Genomic DNA, 26,651 nt, shown 5'->3' on the forward strand with positions numbered 1-26,651 from the left:
ATTTAGACAACAGATACTTTATCCTATATCTATACTTACTTATTGATCCAGAGGAAAGCAAACACAAAAACCCATTAAGGGGAAAAATTAATTCCTTCCTGACTCCAAGAATTGGCAATCGGATTAATCCCTGAATCAACATCCTTCCCATTTATACTTATTTGGTGTATCCCTGTATACGTTTCTCATCTAAAAAGATGTCCAACCTTTTTTTGAACAAATCTATTGTATCTGCCATCACAGTCTCTATGGGTAATGAATTCCACATTTTAACTGCCCTTACTGTAAAGAACCCTTTCCTTTGTTGCTGGTGAAATTTCCTTTCCTCCAACCTTAAGGGATGGCCCGAGTCCTTAGTACTGCCCGAGGGATGAATAGTTCTTTTGAAAGCTCCTGACATGAGAGAGAGGACAGCGTTTTTTCCCAAAGACTGCAGGATTGCCAGAAATGGTAGCCAGAGAGTGGAATAGGCTACAACATAGATCGTATACGGGACGGAGTAATATCCAAGTTGAAATCTCGCGTGACGAGAGTCCAACACCCCCACGTGATGCGGAAGCGGTGAGCGAGGTATGTTAAGCAGGAGGAAGAAGAACCTCTACTTTGGAATCTTTCCCAGACGGATACAGTGATGAGGGGTGAGTTAAACAGACGGAAGGAGAGGCAGAATAGTCCCTTCCCATCTCTCCCCCTCCCACGCAATTGCGTTTTATCACTGCCAACAAGCAGTTTTTTGCCCAGACCAGTCACCCAAAAGATCATCGTAGTGGGTAAGGTGAATAACTTCAATTCATACTGTCTACACATCTTTTGTGCTAAGGAACTGTGTCTGAAGGATATAATTAGTCTTTTAAAGAATCATATACTGTACATTGAGACAATTTCCACTTATATAGCTCAGCTATAGTGATCATCTCTATGATTGCATAATTATATGTTTTATTTAGGTTGTATACCAATTGTTGGTTATACATGTTTTTTTAATAAATTTCATTATCTAATTGTCTCAGCCCTGCACTAATTGTTATATCTAATCGGGACATTTGATACATCAACAAGAAGTTCGGTGATATACTATATGGATACAATGTTGGTCACATGCCGATTAAGTTCAATATTGAGATAAGTCTTCTCTGGTTTAAAAGTCTCTCCGGTCAATTTTTGGTGTGGGATACTTAATAAACATTTTTCCTCCTACCTGTTTTATTTTTTTGCGCCTAGGTCATCTACGCCAATATCTACGTCATCTACGCCAATATATATATATATATATATATATATATATATATATAGTGTAAACTGTATATATATATATAGTGTAAACTGTTCTTTTATGTTACCCAGAATGTGGTTATTGTGTGAATATATATGTGTACATACATATGGGTCCCGTAACGGGTGAATCCACATCGTAGGATCCGTTACAGGTGGAGGCGCTGACGAACATTGTTTCAGGGTACACCCCAGGCTCCCTGCAGCGGAGGCTCAGATCTCCTGTGAGCCACACGTATTGCACCACACACACTGTAGTGACATCACCTCACGGAGTGTGGGGGATATATCTGTTACATATTTTTAAATGTACACTGTGTATAATGTATATGGATGGGATAATAGTAACTGCACCACAGTACTTTAAAATCCATTTGTATTATAAAGTACTTTAATATACTGTAGACTAACAAAATAATGCAGAAGTTACTATGTGTATTTTTAAAAGTATATATATATATATATATATATATATATATATATATATATATATATATATATATAAAATTTAAAATACTGTGGAAAGACACATCTTACAGTGAATAATTACAGTCCCTTCTAACAGTAGTTTAAATTAGGAATACGTTTTCTGCCTGTTGTAGTGACCAAGCTCTGTATTGTAGTAAGGATGGAGATCCCTCCAGATATGCTGTTTATGCGGCTCCAAATTCCCTGACCAGTGCAAACCTGAACATGGCGACAGATTGCTTAGTGTGAACAGGTCCATCCACTGAGTAAGAGAGCACCTGCGAATCTGGATGCCTTCGATGCATAATAACGGCAGACTGAATACTGATAGTACTGGGATGAAGCAATTCATAAACTAGTGGCTAAATCAGATACAGTATCTTTGGGCGGTTCGTTTTTAATTTAGATCAGTAAACAAGGACAGTAGGCACTGATTTTTCCCCCTCACTTTCTGCGTGAGTAATTTGTTGTTTTTTTTTACTGAAAACTAAAATTGATTTGCCTAGTTTTATTGTGTGAAGATCCAGATGTCCCTTGACTGATTACCCTTGGGCATGGCATCAACAGCTGAGGACATGAAGGATGCTGCTTTAAAGGCATTACTAGCATAATCAAAAGTACTAGCGTGTGCTCTGGTCCTATGGAAACAACCAGTTACTGTTCACTAAATGCTAATGGAGCCTAACAGTTTCTGAATATTTAAAAGGTCTGTTCAAATGATTCAGTTTCATCCATATGAATAAAAAGAATAGGAATACATTGAACTATATTCAGTTTTGTATGAATAGTTTGCTCTAATGTGTCTGCTTGTTTGAATGCTAACATTTCTTCCACATTGAAAACTCATATAATTGTTTCTTTGGTTTGGTTAATAAAAAAGACTTACTGTAGTACAATTATTGGTTAAGAATATTTTTCTGAAAAAATGATTGTCATGGGAGACCAGGTTATTACACCTTTTTAACGGGATCATTCATTGAGCAAAAGGTAATGAAATAAATTGTAATTTATTTGGCATAAATTCGCTTACACACAATGATACACAAAATAGAAAGAAAATGACACACTTACTTTGAGACTGGTGTCGAAAACTAGACTTTTCTAGGTGCAGGGAACTCTATGGTAGAGTTTTAACCTGACCGGGACTTAGCCCAAAATCTCCTGGAACCCAAATCTGCATAAAGTTCCATAGGCCACCACTGCATTCTCTTCTGAGAACTTGGTCCCTCCTGACCGCGAGTTAGTCCAAATCTCCTGGAACTCAAATCGGCATAAAATCCCAGCCGCGTCTGCTACGATCGTTTCTGAGAACTTGGGTGCAAAAGTCTGGACTTAGACTATGGCGGGCAGGCTTTTCAGGCTCAAAATCGAAGCCGGTTGCTCTGATATTCGCACAGAAGCAACTTTGAAAAGCCTGCCGCGCTCTTACTACTGGGGACTGCAAATCTGATTGGCTCATCGATTCTTATAGTATTTTCAGTTTGATTCACAAAACTGAACAGCCAATCAATGCGTGGGAACTTTCCCAAGCATTCAATCAGAGCCAAGCCGGCTAGAAAAGTCGAGTCAGCGGGAAATACGAAATAGAAAAGAGACACACGCAAGTCTGCCACCTCTCTCCCTGGCTATCTCAATGCCACCCGCTGGGCAGGCTCCATTAGGTCTGGCAGAACAATTGGCATCCTGGTTGACTGCCATTGATCTCCGGACCTGGTACTCCGCCTTTCCCCGCTGACCAAATGCTATTCAATTCACACCTCTGGGCATCCTCTGACTGCTTTTAACTCTGATGTCCAGCAGACTTACCGGAGCCTATGGCTTAGCTCGGGCATTCTCCTTGGACAACGGTTCCAAATGTAAAAAGCCCATTACATTACATTAAATTGTATTTTAATACACTTCTTTGTCTCTGGGTACAGGGGACAGAAAAGGAAAAATATTGCAGTTTTATTTCTATCTGCCTTATTCCCCACACACTTTCCCTTGGACTCAGTTTGGACTCACAGAGTCCCCACTCAACCTTATATATGGTTGGGGCACCCACAAACACTATACTGGTTGTGGGTCACCTTGGCACTAGCTGGGGTACCCCCCTTAACCTAGGGATTCCCTCAGCTACAGGAATACATGTTTTATCCCTATGCCTCATTCTCCTTTCTTTGCTGTGCTGAAGCAGGTTATCCTAGTGGTGAGTCGCGCTTGCATTTTCAATGGGAGGTATTGACGGGACAATGTGCCTACATGTATCCGAGAATCAGGCATGTTTCCCTGGTACATTTATGGGGGAACAGACAATTCCAGACCCCAACCTCCTAGGCTCATTCTGTCAACGGTTCCTCCGCAAAACCCCATTGAAACTTATACCCTAGCAATCCCTGCTTGATTGCATGCCCGGAAAGGGCAAAGCACAAAAAATACTTTTAGTACATACAGTATAACACAGTGATACAATGTTACTGGACCCAAGAGCTAACTCTCTTGGACCCTTATACACGGATCAGGGATAACCAAAACCGGCTTGACCTTTATTAGAGAGCCTAGTTACTCCCTCCCATCACAATGATTCTAATGTTTTAACATCTCTAGTCTTAGGCCAAAGGCCAAATGTATTGTATTTTAATTACTCTGGGTCATGCTGATATTTAATAATCAATTTTCACAGGAATGCATCTGCAATGGAATAATGACAGGATTGAATTACCTTAGACAAGACAAATGAGAGGATGTATAATGAACTGCAGGCAAAAAGAAACTCATACCGTACTGGATTCTAATAATGCACCAACCCAACATCCCCATTATCCTAAGTACAGAGGATGTAGGTTATAAGCTAAGGCATAAGTTAGCATGAACTGGATAGATCATTATTAACATTTTTTCTTCTAATTTTTTAATCCTCTTTATTAAGACATTAATCAAAATATTTTCTGAGTGGCGTAATGATTACATTAGAATTCCATAATTATAGTGCACAAGACACATTCCAGAGCCACAAAACCCCTCATGGCACATTCACTTGAATTGGCCATGTGTATAATGATGTCAGAATGGGATCTTGTGGAACAGCACTAAGTAAAATTGGCTCAAAATGCAGGGCTAGATTGTTGTTACGTTTATACTCTGTTTATTTGCTCTATAAGAAAAAAAAGAAAGCAAGTGTTGTGGAAAGTAACAGTAATAACATAGGAAACAAAAAAGTAAATAATGGAAAAAGGTAGCATAATAAAATCAATTAATCAGTTCTTACTACTCATTTCTATTTATCCCAATTGTTTTTACAGGATAGGAACCGGGGGGAGGGTTCCTCTAAGTCAAACACCACTATTTTCAGCTCTAGGATCTCCCTCGGGGGAAACAAAATGGCTATCAAATCTTAGGCCAATAGGAAGACAATGTAATTGGTCCATTTAAAGCCCCTTTAATAACCAAGAAGTAAAACAGATAATTTTACCAGTAAGTATATCAGGAATTGAGGGGAGTGAAGTAGGTGCCAAGAGCGTAAAATAGTGTGATTCATCTCCGGAGAACACTCCAGTTCCAATCTTGTATAAAAAATATAAAGGTTAGTTAGGGTGGATTGCTCTTTTAAGCCAATAAAATGCAAAGCAAGAAACAAGTGTTGTAGTTCCGAAAGTTTTCCAAAGGAGCCAGATCAGAAAAATCTATAGATTCCATTTATAGTGTCAGTCAGGTCAAAGAGCCAGGAATTTAGAATCTTTATTTATATAACAACATTAATGTACATAGAGCTTCACATCAGTAATACACGTGACAATCATATAAATAACAAAAAATACATAATGGGAAGAAGTGCTTCAGACATAAAAGTGACACTTAGGAAAAGGAGTCCTGGCCCCGAAGAGCTCACAATCTAATTGGTAAGTAGGAAGAACGTAGGTTTTCTGATAAGTGCATCTGCAAGGGGTCAAGGTCAATGTATGAGGGGGGTGGGAGATGGTTTAAGAAGCAAGTGGGTCTGGAGTAGATGGACGGGCCATTCTTGACTCCTTCATTTGTTAGCTTTGGGGTGTAACCACTGGGCATGGAACCCGGTGCCTTCCATCCGGTATCATATCTGGAAGGGACCTCTATTAATTCCAATATCAACAAGGATAGATGCAGGGTGGTATACCTTTCATTTGATGGAGTAATGGAGGTGGTGAGAAGGTGAGGTCTGGGCTCGTTGCTTGCAAAGATGTACATTGAATCTGCCTTTTGGTTTTTGCATGTCCATCCTGACTGTTTTTCCTACTAGGGTGCTAGTTTTTGGGGGAATTGTCCGTTGACCATTACCTGCCAATGGGTTGTTTAATTTCGTGTTTTTATTTTGAACTATTCAGTTCGTTTTTGGACTGGGTTCTTTGACAAGCGGTGGTGAACGACGGGTTGCTGAACTATCTTGATCATTTTTTATTTGTCGACCCAGCAGGGTCTGGGACGTGCACTTTTTTGTTAAAAAGAATCCAGGAGCTGGTGAAACGTTCTGGGGTGCTGCTGGCAAAAGGGAAGGTGGATGTTCATTCGACAAAGCTGGCATTCCTAGGAATCAAGATCGACACAGTCAAAATGGTATGTAGATTGTCTGGTGGCAAGTTAGTGATGTTACAAGGGAAGATTAAGCAAGCAATGACAGGTAAAAAGTTAACACTGAAGTAGCTGTATTCACTACTGGGGCATCTGGCATTTGCTTATAGCGTCTTGCCAATGGAGAGGGTATTTAACCATAGGTTAGCCTTAGGTTCATCACAGGTTAAGAAGCTAAATCATTTTATCAGGATGACAAAAGCATTATGGGATGATTTAGTAGTGTGGCAGTTTTTTCTTCAGTTATTCAATGGGAGGACTTTGTGGATTGATCCACAGGTGTCAATCCACGGTGATTTCAAATTTTTTACACATGCTTCTGGATCTTCGGGATTTGAGGCGTTTTTTCATGGTTGTTGGTGTGCGGAGAGCTGGCCAGAAGTTTGGATGGAGGAATATTCGTCTCTAACCTGACTTTCTTAGAATTCTTTCTGGTGCTAGTGGCCGTGGAGCTGTGGGGTGCGCTGCTGCGCAACAAAAGGATGTTATTCATATTTGATCAAATGGATGTGGTGAAGGCATTGAATGGGTTAACAGATAGATGTCCCTCTGTGGTGTGGTTGCTGAGGAGTTTGGTGCTTCTCTGTCTACTAGGGAGCAAAACATGTTTTGAGGCTAGAGAATAACATAGCAGAGCATGGGTGCTCAGATCATTTATGGAGTCTTGATTTTGAAGAGTGATGAAGGTAATAAGGAGGTCGTTGGCACCAGCAACTTGGGCATAAAACGAGGGAGCTTGGAGGTAGTGGTGAAAATGTATTGAAGCCTTTGGAGCCCCAACAACTTATGAGAAGAAGGTGGGTAGCATGGTGGCATATCTATGGGATCTGTTGGAGGAGGGGATGTCTCCCGGCTCTTTTTCTTTAAAATATACGAGTTAAGGAATGTGACAAATCCTTTTATAGTGAAACGGATGATGCTGGGTTGGAGCAGAATAACACCTTCTAGGGACAGAAAACACCCAGTGTCACTGGGCCTACTAGTATGGCTATGCAAGGCACTGGCAGCAGTGGGCTTTCATAGATTTGGGGTAGGTTTATTTAAGGCAGGGGTGCGCAAACTTTTGGTGCTGCGCCCCCTGCCTTCTCTCCCCCACTGCTCGCACCCCACCCTCCTTACCTTTGTTCCTGTGTCAAATGATGCAGAGAGGCCATGTGACGTCACATGACCCCACAGTTGCCATGGCAACGCGTCGCCCGAATTCAAGGTAAGTGAGTTACAGAGGCCTTGTGCGCTTCCTGGCATTTAATTTAAATATTTTGTGGAAGAGGGTGGGGCCTCTGTAACCGCCACCCCCCAAAACAAATCTTGCACCCCCCAATTTGCACAGTCCTGATTGAAGGTATCCTTCATTTTAGTTTTTTGGGGGGATATTGATGGTTGAGGAGTTAGTTTTAGCTTCCAGTTTAAGGTTTGGTCGGTTATGGTAGAATGAGGTGGTGGTGAATCAGACAGCGGTGAAGTTTTTAGTTAGGAGATCAAAGACTGATCAACAGTTAGGGGTGTGTGGGTCTCCTAAGCATCTATTGATCAAAAGGCTATCTGCCCTTTGAGTGTGACTAGGGTTTTCATAGTTAACAGATCTCTGGTATAGGGCCCATTTGTTGTTAATTTTGATGGGTCACCCATTACACGATTTCCGTTTAACCAAGTTTTTAGAAGGGCATTGCCACAGTTGGGCTTTGACCTAGTTGGTTTCACCCCTGACTCTTTTAGGATATGAGCGGCCACGGAGGCAGCTCGGCTGGGTCTTGAGGATGAGGTAAGGAGGAGAGTTGTCAGGCACTATAGGAGTCACAACACTTTAGGAGTTACATTTATGGTGGCTGGGAGGTGTGCTTGTCATCATGCTTCCCCCACCCCCTTTTATCTAAGTAATTTCCCTTGCAGAGTCTGGGTATGTGGTGACTCCTACATTCATTGGGAAGAAAAGAGGAAAGCTTGTAGGCTATACTGTAAGCAGCTGGGGATATCAGGGTCTGTGGCACAGATATCATGTTTGGGCTTTCAGGATTTGCAATGGGCACAAATGCTTCTGGAGCTGTTGAAAATGAGGCCACTTGCCAAGCCAGCAGTTTCATTTTACTGTACATGTTGGGGAAATGATCTAGCCAGGGTATGGATAGTTGATCTGTTTTTTGTAATAAAGAGGAATATAGCTCAGATATATTTGACTTTCAGTTCTGCAGTGTTGGTCTTTTCTGAGGTGGTGGCAAGGCAGGTATCTCAGGGAGCAAGGAATGTCAAGGTGATTTAAACAAAATAGGAAAAAGCTGAACAAGGTGGTATCCTATTTTGTCAGGAGTCTTGGGGGAATCTCATTGAGGTACGGGAACCTGGAGGGTGAGTTGTTGGGTTGTACAGGAAATATGGTGTTCATCTTTCAGACATAGCCCAGCACATCTTTAGTATAGATCTTCAAGATGGGGTGGAGTGAGTGTTGGGTTTGAGGAGGGTCCAGGAAAATCTTAGGTATTAAAATTGCCCAGCTTTTGGGGGAGGGTACTGTAGTGTTCATATTGCCCGTGGTAAGGATGGATCAGTGATCTAGTTTAAATAAGGGGAACAGTCTGGTAACCACAAGATGCGGCAATGCAGAGCACAGCGGAACAACAGGACTCCACAGGACAGCAGCGGTGAGATAAAAAAAGATTCTTTATTGACACGTCATGGTGCAGACAGGTATGGGTGCAAAATCTCCTCCTCTTACGCGTTTCATGCCTGTGCGGCGCTTCGTCAGAGACTCTCTGACGAAGCGCCGCACAGGCGTGAAACGCGTAAGAGGAGGAGATTTTGCACCCATATCTGTCTGCACCATGACGTGTCAATAAAGAATCTTTTTTATCTCACCGCTGCTGTCCTGTGGAGTCCTCTTGTTCTGCTGTGCTCTGCATTGCCGCATCTTGTGGTTACCAGACTGTCTACACAACCCAGCAGAAGCACGCACATCAGAAGAAAACGGGCATGGTTCACGTGAGTCTTTGCATTGCAGCTATTTACTGGGAGGTACACTACAGGTGTCCATAGGCGGTTATAGACTTGGTCCTTATTGGGAGTGATGTGGTGGGGCTTATATATATCTCCGCTCACAGCACTCATCAGGACTATATATATGTCTTTATTTCACGCCCACCTGCATACCCCAGCACTCATCTGTGTATAATACCAACCGTTTATTATTCTTCTTCAATCAAGATTGTATATATATTTACCACCCTTGGTCATTAGTAGCACTATTACAGACATATGTTCTTCTACCCTGCATTTAAATAAGGGGAAGAAGGCATTGCTGGGCTGTGATAAGGCAGCTGTTCTGGTGATGTCTTTCCGGTTTGGATGGTGATATATTATACATTTCCTGCTTGGCTGGAACAGCCAGTGGATTCTTGGGCATCATACTGTAAGTGACACAGGTGGATCATCATGTGTGGATGCAATCTCATGCTGCTATTTGGGTTATGTTGTTTTAATAAATGCTATGGTCATTTTACTCCAATTCTAGTCTGTTTCTTATTGCCTGTGGGGGGGGGGGGCTCTAGGTATCGAGTGTTTACTTGATACATCTGGATATCATGCCCTATTGCCTTGCAGGCTTGTGGAGCTGAAACCCTTCCTCTTGGCAGACTACTGACCTTGTCTCTTGGCAATTTGAGAGTTATGGTAGGGAGTCTCTTGCCTGCATTTTAAACTCCTTTCAATTGGGAGTTAGTTGAAACACCTTAGCATAGCTAAAAGCTAGGATGTGCTCTTCCTGGTCTTGGAAGAGTCATGAAGTTAACCCCCACACAATATCTAGTGTGTATATATATATGTATATGTATATATATATATATGTATATATATATATATATATATATAAAGGAACAGTTTTAAAGACAGCGCTCCTTTTTCAACACACCCAAATTGCTGCCCCCCTGGTGACGTGTGTCAAAATGTTGCACCAAATATCAAAATTGAGTATGATGTTTACATGAACCAACTAGTGCCTACCTATAACAATTGGAATAAAATATATTATAGCAACATGAATCAAACAAAATCTAATTGTAAAAAATGTGCAAAAAATGTGAAAAAATTAAATGGTCTGTTGAACATATAAAAAAGCATAAAAATACAAAAAATTAAACTATAAAAAAATTAAAAAACGATACTTAAGTCCAAATGAAGTCCATGAATGAATAAAACAAAGGTCCAGGCTGCTTCTTCTTGGGCTCACCAAGTTCCCATAGTACCTATTAGAAAAAGAAAAGAGAAAAAGCGCCCGATCCTTGTGTAAAATCAGATGAACATTTTAATAAATCATGGACAAGACAAATGCACACTTACAATTTGTCTGATTAAAATAAGCATTTTATGGGACCTGCCCATGCACCAATCGAAGACTCCACAGTCACCTCCGCTCTGCAATCTCACGATCAGTTCGAGACCCAGTAGTTGAGAACGCCGTTTTCTCCAAGGTGTATAGATTATCATCCGTCAGGAGCTTCTCAGCAGCGTGCGTCCGCCATTACTCCCACGCATGTGGTACTGGATACCGGAAGGACTTTCCTTGTGGTTCCTGTGTCTCAGAGACATATATATATGTTGTGAGGAGTGAAGGGTTAACTCCCTCACTATGCTGGCAGACAGACCACACCCTTGATGTGGTAGGATGTGGACAATTAGCTCCAGAGCAGGGCTTTGAAAGTCAAGAAGTGGCTCCCCATCAGTGCTATCTGTTCCACATCCTGCAGAGAATGGTCAAAAGGCTGAGGGGACTACCCAGAAAGGTGTACCTTTGAGCTGCAGGACCCTGTGGCCGTGAACCAGGTTAGCAAAGAGGAACTTAAGCTGCCCAGAGGATGTGCCTGGCACAGGAGGTGGACTTACCTCAGGAGTGTAAAGTAAGGACAATTAATCTGCTTTTGTTGCACTGCCTGAGATTCAGCTATCCTGATTTATTTTTAACTGGCAAGCGGGGTAGCTGTCCGGGAGAATTAGGGGCAAATGTGTACTGTGTAGTTGGTGCTCAGAGAGCAGATACTGTATAGTAGGCATTTTTTTTTATAGTTGCTTTGTTTTATGCCTCTAAGAATATACCTGGTAACAGATTCTTATGCTTCATGCCTTTAATATGAGAGCAAAAATCCTCCAAGGTGGCCAAGTTGCCACTCCATTTAACAAGATTTAAATACCCTTATGTATCAATAATATAATCATGCTGTCAATATTTTATGAAAAAAGGTTAAACGATTGCTTTCTGTATTTTAATTGTTAGAAAAAAAAAAAAATCTGCTTGAGTCCTGAAATCAGCAGGCACAGATTGTCCGAGGAACACTCACAAATCGTACAAAGACTGAATTTGGCCCACTGGCCGCAAGTTGAAAAGCCCTGTTGTATAATATTGCTGAAAGGTGAAGGGGAAATATGAAATAATAAACACTGTTCTTGGTCAACACAAATCATAAAATGATCACAGGTTTTTCCTACAATTTAAAAAAGGGCATCTTTTTTACTGGTGAAGCATCAAATAAGTCTTAACAGTTCCTAGACCCTTAATCCCTGATTTTTAAGTAATTAAACTAGAAACCCAAGTAAGATGACAAAGTAAAGTTTGATCAGTAAACCTGTACACTGTAATTGTATAGGGGTTTATTACTATTTTTTTATGGTCATCTACAGTATCCAAAATATTCTTATTCATATAAATGATATTTCTGATCAATATTAACTCAGCTTTTATATCCTACTGTTTTCTATTATTTGGAACATACTGTTTCTTTGTCCCCTCGCATTTTTGTCTTCAATTGCTCAAAGTCAGCTTTCTGGGCCTTCTCGCCCCTGCATCATTATATCCTTCCAATCAGTATTCTATTGGACATCTTGCACTGCTTGCACAAATCAATATGCTTGGTCTTCTAAATCTTCAACAATCTCTAACAAGTTCCTCTATCAAAGAAATACAAATGACTGTCTTAGTGTATCAACTTACAGTAAAAAAAAAAACTCATCAAGTACTTTCGAATGGTATATTTCAAAGACTCAAATTTATGGGTTACAATAACTCTTGTTCCACACTTATTAGTTAATTGGTGTCAATAGTTTAGCTTAAGCTTTAGTTTAAGCTACTGTATACAGAGGACATTATCATTTTTAAATGGAATCTATACACACAACATTTGTTTACAGAATAAATCTAATTTCAAAATAGGATTTGTCCTTTGTCAAACATCCAAATTAAGTTACGACTGAAGAACAGTGAGGTTTTAGTAGGACGTGCTTCAAGCATGATTATCTTGGATATTAAAAGATAATACTGTGTATATATTAACTGACGGTTGATCATGAATGTATTATGGAAGTATGTGGGCTAATACACTAAGGTTATACAGGTAGTTTAAAAAAACCTGTAGTTTTTCTATTTAATATTTTTTCAATTTAAGATGGCTTGATTTATTACTTATGGTTGATGGAGCAACTTGGGAATTCTGTGATGCTTTCAAGACCAACGTCTATCGGGTGGTAAAAAGCAGTCCAAACTCTTATCTTAAAAAGCAAATGGACGCCACATTGTTATGGATGTCTAGAAATGCCAGGTTTAGTTATGACAAATAACTTAAAGTTGTTTTCTGGTTTTAACATTAATAGAGCCTTGTGAGTAGGGCATGTTCATGCTGGCGGCTCATTTGCATATAATTTGCATATAGCTTTCCCTAACGTCTAGAGATTGGAACGAAATGTTGACAAATTTGGATCCCCAGCGGATCGGCTGGTTCCTTTGGTTTCAGCGAATCAATCTCAAAAAGGGTCATTTTCATTTTGCATATTTTTTATTATTATTACCAATACATTCTGCTAATTCTGCCAATGGATTGCTGAATCCGCTAATTGGATTCTACAAATCAGTCCACAGGTTGTATAGCAGTTTTTGATGAATCTGTGTGGATTGAAACTGGCCAAATCTGTTTGTGGATTTTACACCGTAAAACAGAATTTGGGGTTATCATCAGCGAAAATATGGGAAATGGATTTGGGTGGATTCGCCCATCTCTACTAACGTGTATGCTTTATAATGCTAGGCTTTTAACATGGTGTTAATACAAGTTAACGTTACATTACTTTCTTTAGCAAGTACAGCATTACCACTAACGTTATGTTAGCTGAGATTAATGCCACATTAAGTAGCTTTATGGGGTTTAGTGAGTCAGCACGGCATGGGTTGCCCATGAATAGTTGGACTAGTAACAGGTTCTTAACATACTGTTTTGGGTGAGCTTATTTTCTTTAGGGTGTATATTTGCTATGTTAACACCTCTAGTGCCTGAAGGCATTCCAGCACAATACATTGGTAGCCTCAGGTATCAAAGGGGTTTAATAATATTCTGCAATTGTCAAAGCAATATGGCAAAATGTGCATCTGGTGTTGTCACCATAAGCAACCCCTACACTCAGCACTGGTGCCAGCCTCGGCCGATGTGCTTGAGGCTTTGCTGATTATACTTTTGAGTTTATTCCACTGGGATCCTGTTATAGGGCATAGCTCCATTTGTGCAATGATATAACTATGGCGATACTGGATTGTGTATTATTTTAAGGACTGCTTTTAGCTGCAGCTAAGTTGGAATAACGTGTTATATACCCACTTATCTCCCACTTATCTCCCCTTATTTGTTATCTCACTCCTTCTATTCCATCTGTACAGGTATATACTTTCCCATGTATAAGGAGAGTAATTATAGGGCAAGTTATCTTATGGACTAAATCCCTCAACGAGGCAGTGGTATTGTCATAGGGACATTGGAGATACATATTGTTCTCTCTTGCTGTCCAGTTTTTTCCCCCTTCCCTCAATTGTTGCTCAATTGACGACTTGAACATATATGTGAACATGTATTGGCAAGATTGTTCGAAAACCTGAGAATATTATGTATTTAAAATCTAGAAACATTATATACATACAGTATGTGCACATTTTGCCCTGAAGACTTAGCAATATATGGGATTAGTGTTAAATGCCCTGCCCAACCCCTTTGATGACATAGATAACTGAATATAGTCCTATAGTATTCCTCCTCATGATGTAGATACCCATATTCAGTCATCTTCTTGAGGGGATTGGGTAATGCTGGAGCACAGAGAGAGTGAGTGCTGGCAACTACAGGCATAGGAAGAAAGCGCATAGAGCAGAGGAGATCATGTAAGGGGGTTATTGTACAAGCAGAGGATTGACCATGTGGGGGGTCCCATTCAGAAGCATGGACCCCAAGCAGCTTTAGGGCTGTTCTATAGAGTGTGCGGCCGTGCGTGCGCGTGCCTGTGCGAACGCGCGTGCACGTGCCGCACGCTTTTTGTGTGTATGCTGAGCTGTGAGCTGTGTGAAGGTACTGTGTGTTTATGTGTTTTTGTTGTTTTGTGTGTATGTATGTGTATGTATGTATATATTTATGTGTGTGTGTTTATCTATGTGTAATTTATTATTTATTAAAAAAAAACACTTTCGTAAAAATAAAATATGTATTAACATTGTGCAGACACATTCACACACACACACACATACATATATACATACATACACATACATACATACACACACACACACACACACACATACATATATACATACATACACATACATACATACACACACACACACACACACATACATATATACATACATACACATACATACACACACACACACACACACACACACACACACACACACACACACACACACATACATACATACATACATATATTTCAGCGCAGGTAGCGGTGCGAAAAGATTCTTTTGCCCATCTTCCCCGCTGTCGGACGGATGCACGCTCACTACCGTGCGCGCACGCGCCCTTCTATATACGGGCTGACTAACTTCAGCCAATTATACGCGGCCACTATATAACAGCCCTGTATCCTTTCAGGCTGCAATCAACACTGTCCCTAGGCCTGCTGACTTTTGCTTGTTTGCCCGCTGTGCCAGGGACAATAAGAAAAGCCTTGTCTCAATAATAATTATTTCAATACATTTCAATAAAAAATTAATATATTTAGTGTCAGTGTTATATAAGATAAAATTATTAGTATCTCTTGTTATTATATGATTTATACATTCATTACACTAAAACTATTAATTATTTTTGCAGATAATCACTGTACAGTAAAGGCATACCTAGATGCTCATGTATACTCCAGCTACTTATGATTCCCTTGTCAAGGCTGTAATTGATTGAATCTTACTCTAGCTCCGCCCGGCTGACACATTGCCATGACTACTAGGAGCTATTTAAATCCCTGCCAGCCAGACCACGGGTTACCTAATGAAAAGCATCAGGTCATGTGGATGATGCCATCACGTCATTCACTCTAATCCGTGGTGGTCCGATCTGACTGTTTGGGGTGCTTCCGATACATACTGTACTTAAGATGCAGATCTTCCAGGGAGTATCCTGTGATTCCAAAGTTGGTTACTTGAACAACCAAAAAGCATGTATTTACTGTACAACTTTAAAATTAGTATTGGTACATACAGTATTATACTATTTGTGTTTTCTCTGCTCTATATATGGAAAATATCCTGTCATCTGAGAGCTCGTGAGACTTTGGAAGTATCCTGTCGTCAGAGAGTCCATATACCTCCAGAAATATCCTGACGTCAGAGAGCCTACAACATCAGTTTGGTTAAACTAATTTACCGAAATGTCTGTTTGATCTCATAAAATGTGAGTGCATTACCACCTTTTATTCTGTATTGATTTCATACAGTATCACACTAATGTATTTTCTCTCTCTTTCACATATCCCTATCTGGATGTGAGTGCGCATTGGATCCCTCCTCCTTCACTTTGGTACAGTATTATAAAAATCCTATATCAGCAATGAGGGTCATGGGTATCGAAATTGTACCATCAGTTAGGGGAGCACTAGAGGGATACAGCTCTTCTCAAGAGGGAGGCATACTGGATATTTCATTTACAGACTAGTATTGGAGGTGATTTCAACAAACAATTAAACCTTAAATGTCTCCTTGACAGGTGTTGATCACGATGCAGTGCTAATGGACCTGTGCCTTTGTACCTCCGGAAAATCTGTCATATGGTTAAGCATGATGATAGATTTTTTTAATGGAGATGGTTTAGTATAAGCTCAGTCTTAGGGATACTTCTGCTGTGTTTGTTGTGTGTTTGTTTAATGTTGCCAGTCACTGTAGTTTGTAATGTTTTTTGTGTTCTATTTAATGTATTATGTCCACTTATTTTTTCACTGGCAGCCCATTGTATATACACCTTTAAGGATAGTTGTTGAGTAATTTTTGCTCTTATGGGTACTGCACCCCTAATTTATGGGAACATATTGTGGCATTACTGTGCTGGGTTTAGGTTATTTGTCCTTTGTACACTGGGGATGCTGCTATTATTGTATCACTGTCACTTTGTGCTGGTGCCGGCAACGAGTGCAGAGTTTTGTATTTTTTCTTAGCCCTGCTCCTCACGTCTGGTTGCCATGCCAACAGTTAGGGGGCAGTTCCGGACCCGACGTGAGGACTGGCAGATATGGCATTGTGCCGCACGCTGGTGCCAGACACACATTTTAGTGAGTCATGTGGTGCGCATCCGTGGACCTCCGTCGCGGCCATGACGTCACTAGGGGGTCCGTTTTCGCGCCAGTGACTGCTGCAGTGATTCAATGTGTTTCAGTATATAAATGTATGTTTAGTTACACTGGTCAATTCTCACCTTGACAAAACTACGTGGCAGTCAAATGTTGGTTGCTTTATTGCTGAATAAAGTTTTCAAAGAGAAGATCGTGTGCCTGGATTTATCCTATTCTTCCTTCCACTTAAACCCACTGTTCCCAAACAAGGTTGCCACATCAAATGGCATCATGTTGCCATGACAATGTGACGTTCCGGCACTATGAGGCGTCCCATTGTCATGGCAATGTGGAGCAACTGGACGTCTAGTTGTCATGGTAACGTGATGTCACATGATGCTGTGACACCCCGTTGTCATGGCAACACGACACCATTTGCTGTGTGATAGTGATATAAAGGCGCTAACTCTATTAGTGTTCACTTATATTATACAGTGAATAACATTAAAATCAAATGATATATAACAGTGAAAACGTGATAAATAACGTGAAAAGATGAATTAAAACCCCCTGCTCAAACCCAGTTGGTAGGGACTGGTTCCACTAGTCAGGACAGGACAGCCCACCCGAGAGGGAGCTCCAGGAAAAGAACAGAGCGGCGCAAACACGAGGAACAGAGCTGACAGGACCAGTACACCACAGAGGGATCCTAGGAGGTGGAGAGTCCAATGCAGCGGCATCCCACGCAGGGTCCATAAACCGGAGATGGTGGGTGAGCCAGAAGCTAACAGCAATCTCTCCTCAGTCACAGTATTGTGATACACGCATTATTTATATGTTTTTATTGTAAGTGTCCATTTTTAAAACCCCATAAAGTCACGTTTTTTATGATTGGTCTGCACTATGGATATCTTTTCTCTTTTATATACACTGCTGCTTTGCTGAGAGTGGAAGTCTCCATAATTCATTGGATTAGAAGTCCTCCCTGCATAGACCACTGTGTCACACTGCCCGTTTTTGACTTACATCTTGTAAGTAGGCCACACATACGAGCCAAGATTAACCACTGAACTAGTCTAGAAGTCATCAAACTGTCTGCACTTAGATTGTATTTTGTTTTATTTCCCTTTCATGCTCCCCCTGGATTGCAAACGAACACGACACCATTTGACATCACGGAACCATCTTGACAGGATCATGCAGGGGGAGATGCCACCGCCACCGAATGCTCCCAGAGCCGCCAGAGAAGTTAAGAGTGTTAAATATATAAATAAAAACCTTCTTTTAATAATAAAAAAAAAGTCTCCGGGTTATAATTTAACAGAAAGTGGCCACATTGTACCCAAACACCCTAACGTTTTAAAATTGTAGGGGATAACCTAGCCACATAGCTGCCCTTCTGGATGCCCAGTAGATGAAAGAGTGTTCTAGTTCCTTAAGCTTATCTAAATCAGGCTAAGAAAGACAATAACCGAAGGCCTGGAATCTTTTTCTATGACAAAGAGACTAATGACCCACGTTGGGCCTTCTGTCTTGCTAGCGGCTAATGGCATCCTAAATCCCTGGCTAATATGGGAAAAGTCTGAAGCAACATTAGTCCCACTTGGGCCATCAAAAAGGAAGTCCTCTAAATAGCGTATAACAGTGTTACACCCTGTCTGCGTTTTGAAAACCCATTCTAGCAAAGTGCCAAAAACTTTAATACAACTAAAAACTGGAAACAGGGAATAAAAAACTGTCCCTTTAATTGACATCCCAGTAAATGAAAGCAGGACGTATGTATTAGTAATAACCTGAAGGTAATATCAGTCAAAGTCAGCCGAGCACCCTTTCTACAGTTCTAAGTCTTGCATGGGTTGTTAAATGAAGTCTATGTAACTGAGAATAGCTCCCTATCAATATCATAATTAACTGAACAGAAAGGACAGATGGTGTATTAAACATTAAGTATACAGTTCTTTTGTGGGAACTAGGCCAAGGGAAGAGAGCCTAAACTTTTCAAAAGGGAAAAAAATCCTTCCCAAGTTAACTTCTTTATGCAAATTAGAATGGACCGAATCCACTTGACACTTAGCAGACTGTAAATTGCCAACCCATAAACCACCCACCTGCTCAGTAAATGGAATAAAGAACCCTAGTTTAAAACATTCCTTATAGAGACAATCCAAAACAAAAAAATTATTCCCCCCCCCCCTTTTTTTCTGCACAGGATTGTAGCAGAGGGTCTTTGTTGCTGAGCCTCATTAATATCAGCTTCAGGGACCCCCTGCTTCTGGAGATACATATTTATGCAGAGGGCGCCGTAGCCGCTCCGGCTGGGTAGCAGGGTTCACATTATGGCTGTTATTCAAAGCTCCAGGGTCCAGGGCAATAGGAAGCTGTGATGTCACTCTTTCGGAGGCAAATATCTCTGGAATTAAGGGCTCACCAGAGCTGAAATGAATGGAGTTCATCTCTGGAGAATCCCTGCTTCAAACCTACTTAAAAAATAAAAGTGTAAAAAAACAAAAAAACGTTTGGATTACATCTTTATGTAAAACCACCACTGTTGTTGTACAAGCTTAACCAGGGAAGAATTGCTGTTAGGTTCTCAGGTATTCTCCCTTTTCGCTTATTCCTTAGGGGCAGGCAAGAACCTAGCCTTTATAAAGCATGGAAATGTGAGATCATTACCTCCACAGGGGGAGACTTATTTTTGAACGAGGACTGCCATTTACAGAAGCTGTCATTGAACAGCCAATAGAATCCCTGCCTCTGCACTGCTAACACCCCAAGCAGGGGCTGCTGACAGCAGACAGCAATGGGCAGCCCTTTGATGTGTCGTAATAGAAAACCATAGATCAATGTCTTTCATGGTTAAATCGAGCGAAGAACGCACTGACATTTTATGATGATATAATTCATCATATTTGAACCTAGAATAACTGCTATAGGTTTTGTATGCTTCAAAGATGTCTAAATACTTGAATAAGAGGCAACACTTGTGGGGGGACTTCTCACAAATCACACTGGCCAAGATAAGGAATGCCTGCAACCAATTGATTAGCTACATTTTTTTATACATTTATTTATCTTCTTCGGGTGTGTGGCTCATCAATATTAATATTTAAAGCATAACTAAATATTTTACCTAAATGTGCAGTCAGAGACTAAGCGATGTGCACTTATACTTTGCACTACATTAAAAAATGTACTATAATATTCTCAATTAATGTATTCCATAAAATTGATTCAGTACATACTGTACATTAACTATGACTAGTGTCATAGCCTTCAAATGACCGTAATGCTTTACATGCCATCAGATACTAAACTGATTGAATTATTCACTCAATACAGAATACCTACTTATACATGACTCCCTTTTAAGGTTGAATGAACACAGTAATAGAAGTGAATGTAAAACTCTAGTAACATAATGGGAAAAAACTAAGACTGACACCTGGTTTGAGTTCATACAAAAAGAACCAAACAGATTTGTGTTTAAATTAAGTTGCAAGCTCTAGGAAACTAACATTTAGACCCCCTACTTCAATGTAAAAATATTTAATTGGATGGACCTTTTTGGATAATCAAAGCCAGACAAAACAATAATCTAGTGTGACGGTAGGGGGGTAATCAGGCTCTCAAATAAATATTAAGCCCATTTTGGTTACCCATGATCCGTGTATAAGGGTCCAAGAGAGTTAGCTCTTGGGCCCAGTAACATTGTACCATGCCAATGTATTGCATGTAATAAAAGTATGGTTTTTGTTTTTCCCTTTCCGGGCATGCCAGCAAGTAGGGATTGCTAGTGTATGACTTTCAGGGTGGTGGGGGGAACGGGGGTATTGCAGAGAAACCATTGAGAGAATGTGCCTAGGAGGTTGGGGTCTAGAGTTGTCAGTTCCCCCATAAATGTACCCGGGAATGGTACATGGTGAGCGGTCCACTATCAGTTGTATTTATACCCCGGAATCATGCCTGATTCTCAGATACATGTAGGCACATTGTCCCGGCAATATCTCCCCTTGAAAACGCAGGTGTGACTCACCACTAGGGTACCCTGTTTCAGCACAGTCCAGAAAGGAGAATGGGGCACAGGAATATAACATCTATTCCTGTGGCTGAGGGAATCCCTAAATTAAGGGGGGTACCCAAGAAAGTTACCAGGTGACCCACAACCAGTATAAGGTTTGTGGGTGCCCCAACCGTATATAAGGTTGAGAGGGAACTCTGAGAGTCCAGTCTGAGTCCAAGAGAAAGTGCGTGGGGAATAAGGCAGATAGAAATAAACCTACAACATTTTTTCCTTTTCTGTCCCCTGTTCCCCAAAAACTCAGAAGTGTATGAAAATATACTTTATTAAAATGTTATGTGCTTTTTACATTCGGAACCGATGTCCACACAGGCTGCCCGAGCTAACCCATAGGCGCCGGTAAATCTGCTGGACATCAGAGATGAAAGCAGCCAGAGGATGCCCAGAGGTGAGAATAGCATTTGGTCAGCGGGGAAAGTCGGAGAACCAGGTCCAGAGATCAATGGCAGTCTGCCAGGATAGCACTTGCTCTGCCAGGCCTGGTGAGCCTGCCCCAGTGGGTGGCATCGAGATAGCTAGGGAGAAAGGTGGCAAACTTGCGCATGTCCCTTGGCTATTTCAGATTTCCCGCTGACCTGGCTATTCTAGCCGGCTTGGCTCTGATTGGTTACTTAGGAATTTTCCCACACTTTGATTGGCAGTTGAGTTTTGTGATTGAAACTCAGAATACAATAAGAATCTGTGAGCCAAGCAGATTGCAGTCCTCTGGTAGTAAAAGCGCTGGTGGGTTTTTCAATGTTGCTTCTGTGCGAATAGCAGAGCAACCTGCTTCGATTTCATAGAGAAAATCTTCCCCCAACGGGACAGGTAGACGGCAGCACAGCAATGGATGAAGAGAGGCTGAGGTGAGTTAAAAATAGACTTTATTCAGACATCGTGCTGTCAGGTCCTCTGACGCGTTTCGGTCCGGGGGACAAAGGTCACAAATGTCTGAATAAAGACAAAGCACGATGTCTGAATAAAGTCTATTTTTAACTCACCTCAGCCTCTCTTCATCCATTGCTGTGCTGCCGTCTACCTGTCCCGTTGGGGGAAGATTTTCTCTATCTACAACTACCGCAGGCACGCCGGGTTGGTGCTGCGCCTACACGCTGATCCCACGCCGCTCCTCGTCATTCTGCAGCGACGCCTGAGCTGCCGGTCACGTGACCGCCCCCTGCGACCGATCTGTTGCAGGAGGGTTGGCGGCGAATACATCCACGCTCCCTACGGGAGCCAGGGCCATTGCATCTGGCCTAGCGCTGCAGACGGATCCGAGGCACAGAGGATCACCATCTCATCTTCCACACCACACCATCCACTAACCGTGAGTCTTTCTATCTCGGCATTTTGGAGCTCACCCTGAGCCAGCCGCTGGGAGAGACATCAGGTCATACTTTTATGCTGTTCTAACACAGCTGTGTGGTGTGGGTTCTATGCTATTACCTCTTTTAAGGCCTACAGCACCACCCGTTATTCTCTACTGCGCACCTAAGGGGTTAAGAACCTTCTTGACCTGCTTCGATTTCATGCCTGAAAAACCTGCCTGCCAGAGTCTAGGTCCCGACTTTTGCGCCCAAATTCTCAGAAATGATTGTAGCGGACGCGGCTGGAATTTTATGCCGATTTGAGTTTCAGGAGATTTGGAGTAACTCGCGGTCAGAAGGGACCAAGTTCTCAGATGAGAACGTAGCGGTGGCGTGTGGAACTTTATGCCGATTTGGGTTCCAGGAGATTCCGGGCTAAGTCCCGGTCAGGGTAAAACTCACCCAAAGAGTTCCCTGCACCTAGGAAAGTCTAGTTTTCAACCCAGTCCCAAAGTAAGTGTGTCATTTTCTTTCTATTTTGTGTATCATTGTGTGTAAGCGAATTTATGCGAATAAATTACAATTTATTTAATTACCTTCTTTTGCTCAATGAATGATCCCGTTAAAAAGGTGTAAATAACCTGGTCTCCCGTGACAGGAGGCAAAAGAACACAAAACAAATGAGCTATTCATAGCTCCAAGAATAGCTGAATAAAAGATACAACATTATATTGTGGACTTATGTAAGTTTTATCATAGATATATAGTCAGAGCAGTGATTTCCAACCTTTTTGTTTGGAGGAACCCTTGAAGTATTTTGAAAAATCTCGGGGAACCCCTATCTTGCTGACACATATTAGGTTCGACAGGGGTCAGTCACAACGTTTCACACCTCATGAGCCCCCTCTATTTCCCACCCTTTACCCATATATTTCTTTCCCATCCATCTCACTAACTCTCCCCCCTCCCGCCTCGCATCTATTTATCCCCTGCGTCTCAATCTTACTCCCTCTTTTCCTCACTCAGTCCCTCCTGCCCCCTCTCTTCTCTCACTCTCGCCCCTACCTTCCGTCAATTACCCCACTCTCACTCAATCCACCCTACAAAATACATACCAAAAAAAACCACCCCCGGGGGGAGGGTGGGACTGTGGTCCATAGGAGGAACCCCTGAGACCACGGAACCCTGGTTGGGAATCACTGAGTCAGAGTCTTAGCAGCAGCTGTAGTATGCAGGTAAGTGAAGTATAATGGGGACTTGTTACATCCAGTGTTTAGGATATGGGATATGAGAATAAACAGAGGTGTACTGTATTCCAGAAATTGTAATTGTCTTACTTGAAACACTTGGTAGGGGGTATGCACAACAGAGGAAAAAGTGAATTACCTCTGAAGCCCCAGTCCGAGTTAGAGTTCTTATTCCGTATCCTCCGTTATCACGGTGCAGAGTATGGCGAGTCTGGATGTAGCACCGTCCCCCCGAAACAAGGTATGCGTAGGTTCTGTATGTTGAAGCCTGCAAGGCTGCTGTGCGTCACGCCAATCCTAACACAATCCTAACACAGAGAAGTAGCAAGGGATGGGCTGGACTTCGAACTCCTATGAAAGCACTCAACAACTCACCGGGATCGTATAAAAATAAAAAAAGTTTATTAAACTACATGATTAAAACAAAAAACATGACAGGACAAAAACAGTGGGATAGCACTCCCACGCTTAAACACCGATTTCTCAAGGAAAGAAATACTGTTGTAGCTCTGCTATATAAAAATGCTGAAATGTTTATTAACACTACTCACACTGTTGCATGCTTCCTGAGGACAAGTTGTACACAAATATATTTTTGTGATAGGTGACTGAATGTAATTTAAAGAGGCAGTCCAAGCGGCACTTAAAAAATGTATTTAGTTTGTTTTAATAAATGCAGCCTTTGATTACCTTTATTTAAAATCTATTGCCTAAGCTGCCAATCAATGTGTTCTCCCATTATTGATCAATCCTTCAATCAGTGTAACTCAACAACTACAATGTAGCCTAATATTACAAATCTAACATTGCCTATTGGTACAGATTTCAGTTCAAACTCACTGGGAACATTTGCAACAAATTATCACAAACAGGAAAGTGTGCACTGCTTGGGAGTTGTGCAAAAGCCTGCTGTAAAAATCAAAGGATGCTCATTATATTAATAACGCATAAAAAAAATTGTCATTAACAGGTGAATAAATAATAAAACACGTTTATTATCTAATACTACAGAACTAATTTATTTAAAAAAAATGCATATAGCATATTGCTTGCAATGCTCCTTAAGGATACCTGCATTCAATGTATCACACATTTATTCTTTACCAACCACCTACAAAGATTTCTTGACTAGGGAGGCTACAAGGACCCCCCTCCCATTGTTAACTGATGCCCATATATAACAGACGAGTAACAACAGACTCGGTTTGGAGGTATAAAAGGCTGCGGCTTTGCTATAGCCGGGAGCAGAATGAACGTTCCCGCTCCCAGCTGTGCCTTAAGGCCTCTCCCTATCCCCTCCCCCAGTCCCTCTCCCAGGCCTTGACGGTGGCCTAGAGACCCTAGCGAGGTAAGGGGGGGGGGCATGCCCCCAGCGAGGTAAGGGGGGGGGGGCATGCCCCCAGGTCATGGACATCCCTCGCCTAATTGGCTAGAGGGATTGCTACATGGAGTAAGCCGGCATTCATTCTGCTTTTTAGAATTCCTGCTGCAAAGGAAATATTCGTAAAGAATTCAAAGGAAGTGAAATTGTGTTTTGTTTTTTTTTTTAAAGTAAATTAAAGATTATTATTTTTCCTTTAGACTGTGAACGCAGCAATCACCCCATCTTTATTTTTTAGCCCCCAATTTTTTTAAAGGCTGCAACCTGGATACCTTGGTCTGAACTGTGATAATTTCAGCTTTGGGGACCCCCTGTTTTTTTAGATACTTAACTTCACTGGTATCTCTGTTTAAATCTCCATCCAGAGGAAACATAATAGCTGCCAAATCTCTGATCAACATCATCGTTTCAACTTCCTATTGGATGGCCATTTAAATCCGGAATCGAACATTTGGTCGTGCCCATCTCACTCGACCAAATCTCTGCTGGCGTTCGACCGCAGAGGGACCCTGCACCACAGCCGCTCTGCCGCTTGACACTCAACTGCTGGCTGCTTTGTCAAGGCAAGTTAATTTAATGGTCAATTTAGTGGTTAGCAGAGGTGGTTGAGGATAGGGGTTTTAGGATAAGGTATTAAGGTTTTTAGGCTAGGGGGTAGCATTAAAATTAGGGTTTTAAGAGACCTGGCTTGAAAATGAAGTGGCCGGTAGCTAGAGGTCCCTGCGGCAAGATGAATAGCGGCTAAACACCGGCAAAGATTTCCTGGAGAAATTGCTGCGACCAAGGGCCTCATGCAGTAAGCGTTGATAAGGGAAATATGGCCATGTTATAGCCAAAATTGGGTTTGAGATTCAGTAAGCGCCGATAAGTGCTTCATATCGCCAGGTTTCGGAGCCGATAATTTGGTTATGGCCAGTCGCCTGCCGATAAGCCTGTTTTCGACACTGATCGCCACTTTTTTAAATCGGCTGGATTCAACAAAAAAAAACAGCTTATCGGGGCTGATCGGCACTACGAAATTGAGATGTTATGGCCGATTTCTCCCGCCAACTAAAGTTGGCAGTTTGGACGGGAGAACGATCGCTAAGGCTGCCGGAACGGCACTTAGAAAAAAAACATCTTCTGTACATCAATGGAAGTCAATGGAGCGGGGACGTATAACAGTATAGTACTGTTTACGTTTCATTGCTCACAATACAAGGGGGATTTGCATTACAGTGTGGGGGCATTCCCTGCATTGTGTCACAGCTGATGTGTCTTATTTGCATAACATTCGACTTTTACATGTTTTCAGCATTTGCGGGTCACATTACTCATCATGTGATGATGTGGCAAGGGAAAATACTATACTACACTCTTAAAGGAGAACCTCACATCATATCACACATTTTACTCAACTCAGCGACAATTATTTACATGATGTCACACATGTCACACATGTCACTCATACACAGTATATTCATCTTCCTTTACATTACACAATGCTTGTAATGTGACACGCATCTTTAAACGTTCATGTACATCTGTCTTCTCATGTTTACATATACTTTTGGGTCCTCCCTATTTTCATGACGTCACTTATTGGACGCTCAATCACATTGCATGTTTACATTGTAACCGTTGCATTACAAGCACTTCAACCTAACTTATACACACATGTACAGTAATTCATCATTGGGACACCTTGTAAACTCATTCTATAGCAACTATCCTCCTTACACAAATGCATGCATATGCACACGACTATTCATTGTTGCCAACATGTC

At 41.5% G+C, this 26,651-nt stretch overlaps 1 protein-coding gene across 9 annotated transcripts in view; it reads right to left on the reverse strand.

Annotated features, from left to right (window-relative positions):
• Nucleotides 1–26,651, reverse strand: part of LINGO2 (leucine rich repeat and Ig domain containing 2) — a 1,433,890-nt gene that overhangs the window by 414,647 nt on the left and 992,592 nt on the right. The window contains exon 1 of one of the 9 annotated variants that reach the window (XM_075595789.1): nt 23,644–24,124. The exons of the other annotated variants lie outside the window; for them this stretch is intronic. The gene's annotated coding sequence lies outside the window, so the exon portion shown is untranslated. Of the gene's footprint in view, nt 1–23,643; nt 24,125–26,651 lie in introns of those variants that run through there. 9 annotated transcript variants of the gene reach the window in all.

Source organism: Ascaphus truei, chromosome 1, assembly GCF_040206685.1.
Source record: "Ascaphus truei isolate aAscTru1 chromosome 1, aAscTru1.hap1, whole genome shotgun sequence".
Classification (NCBI taxonomy): domain Eukaryota; kingdom Metazoa; phylum Chordata; class Amphibia; order Anura; family Ascaphidae; genus Ascaphus; species Ascaphus truei.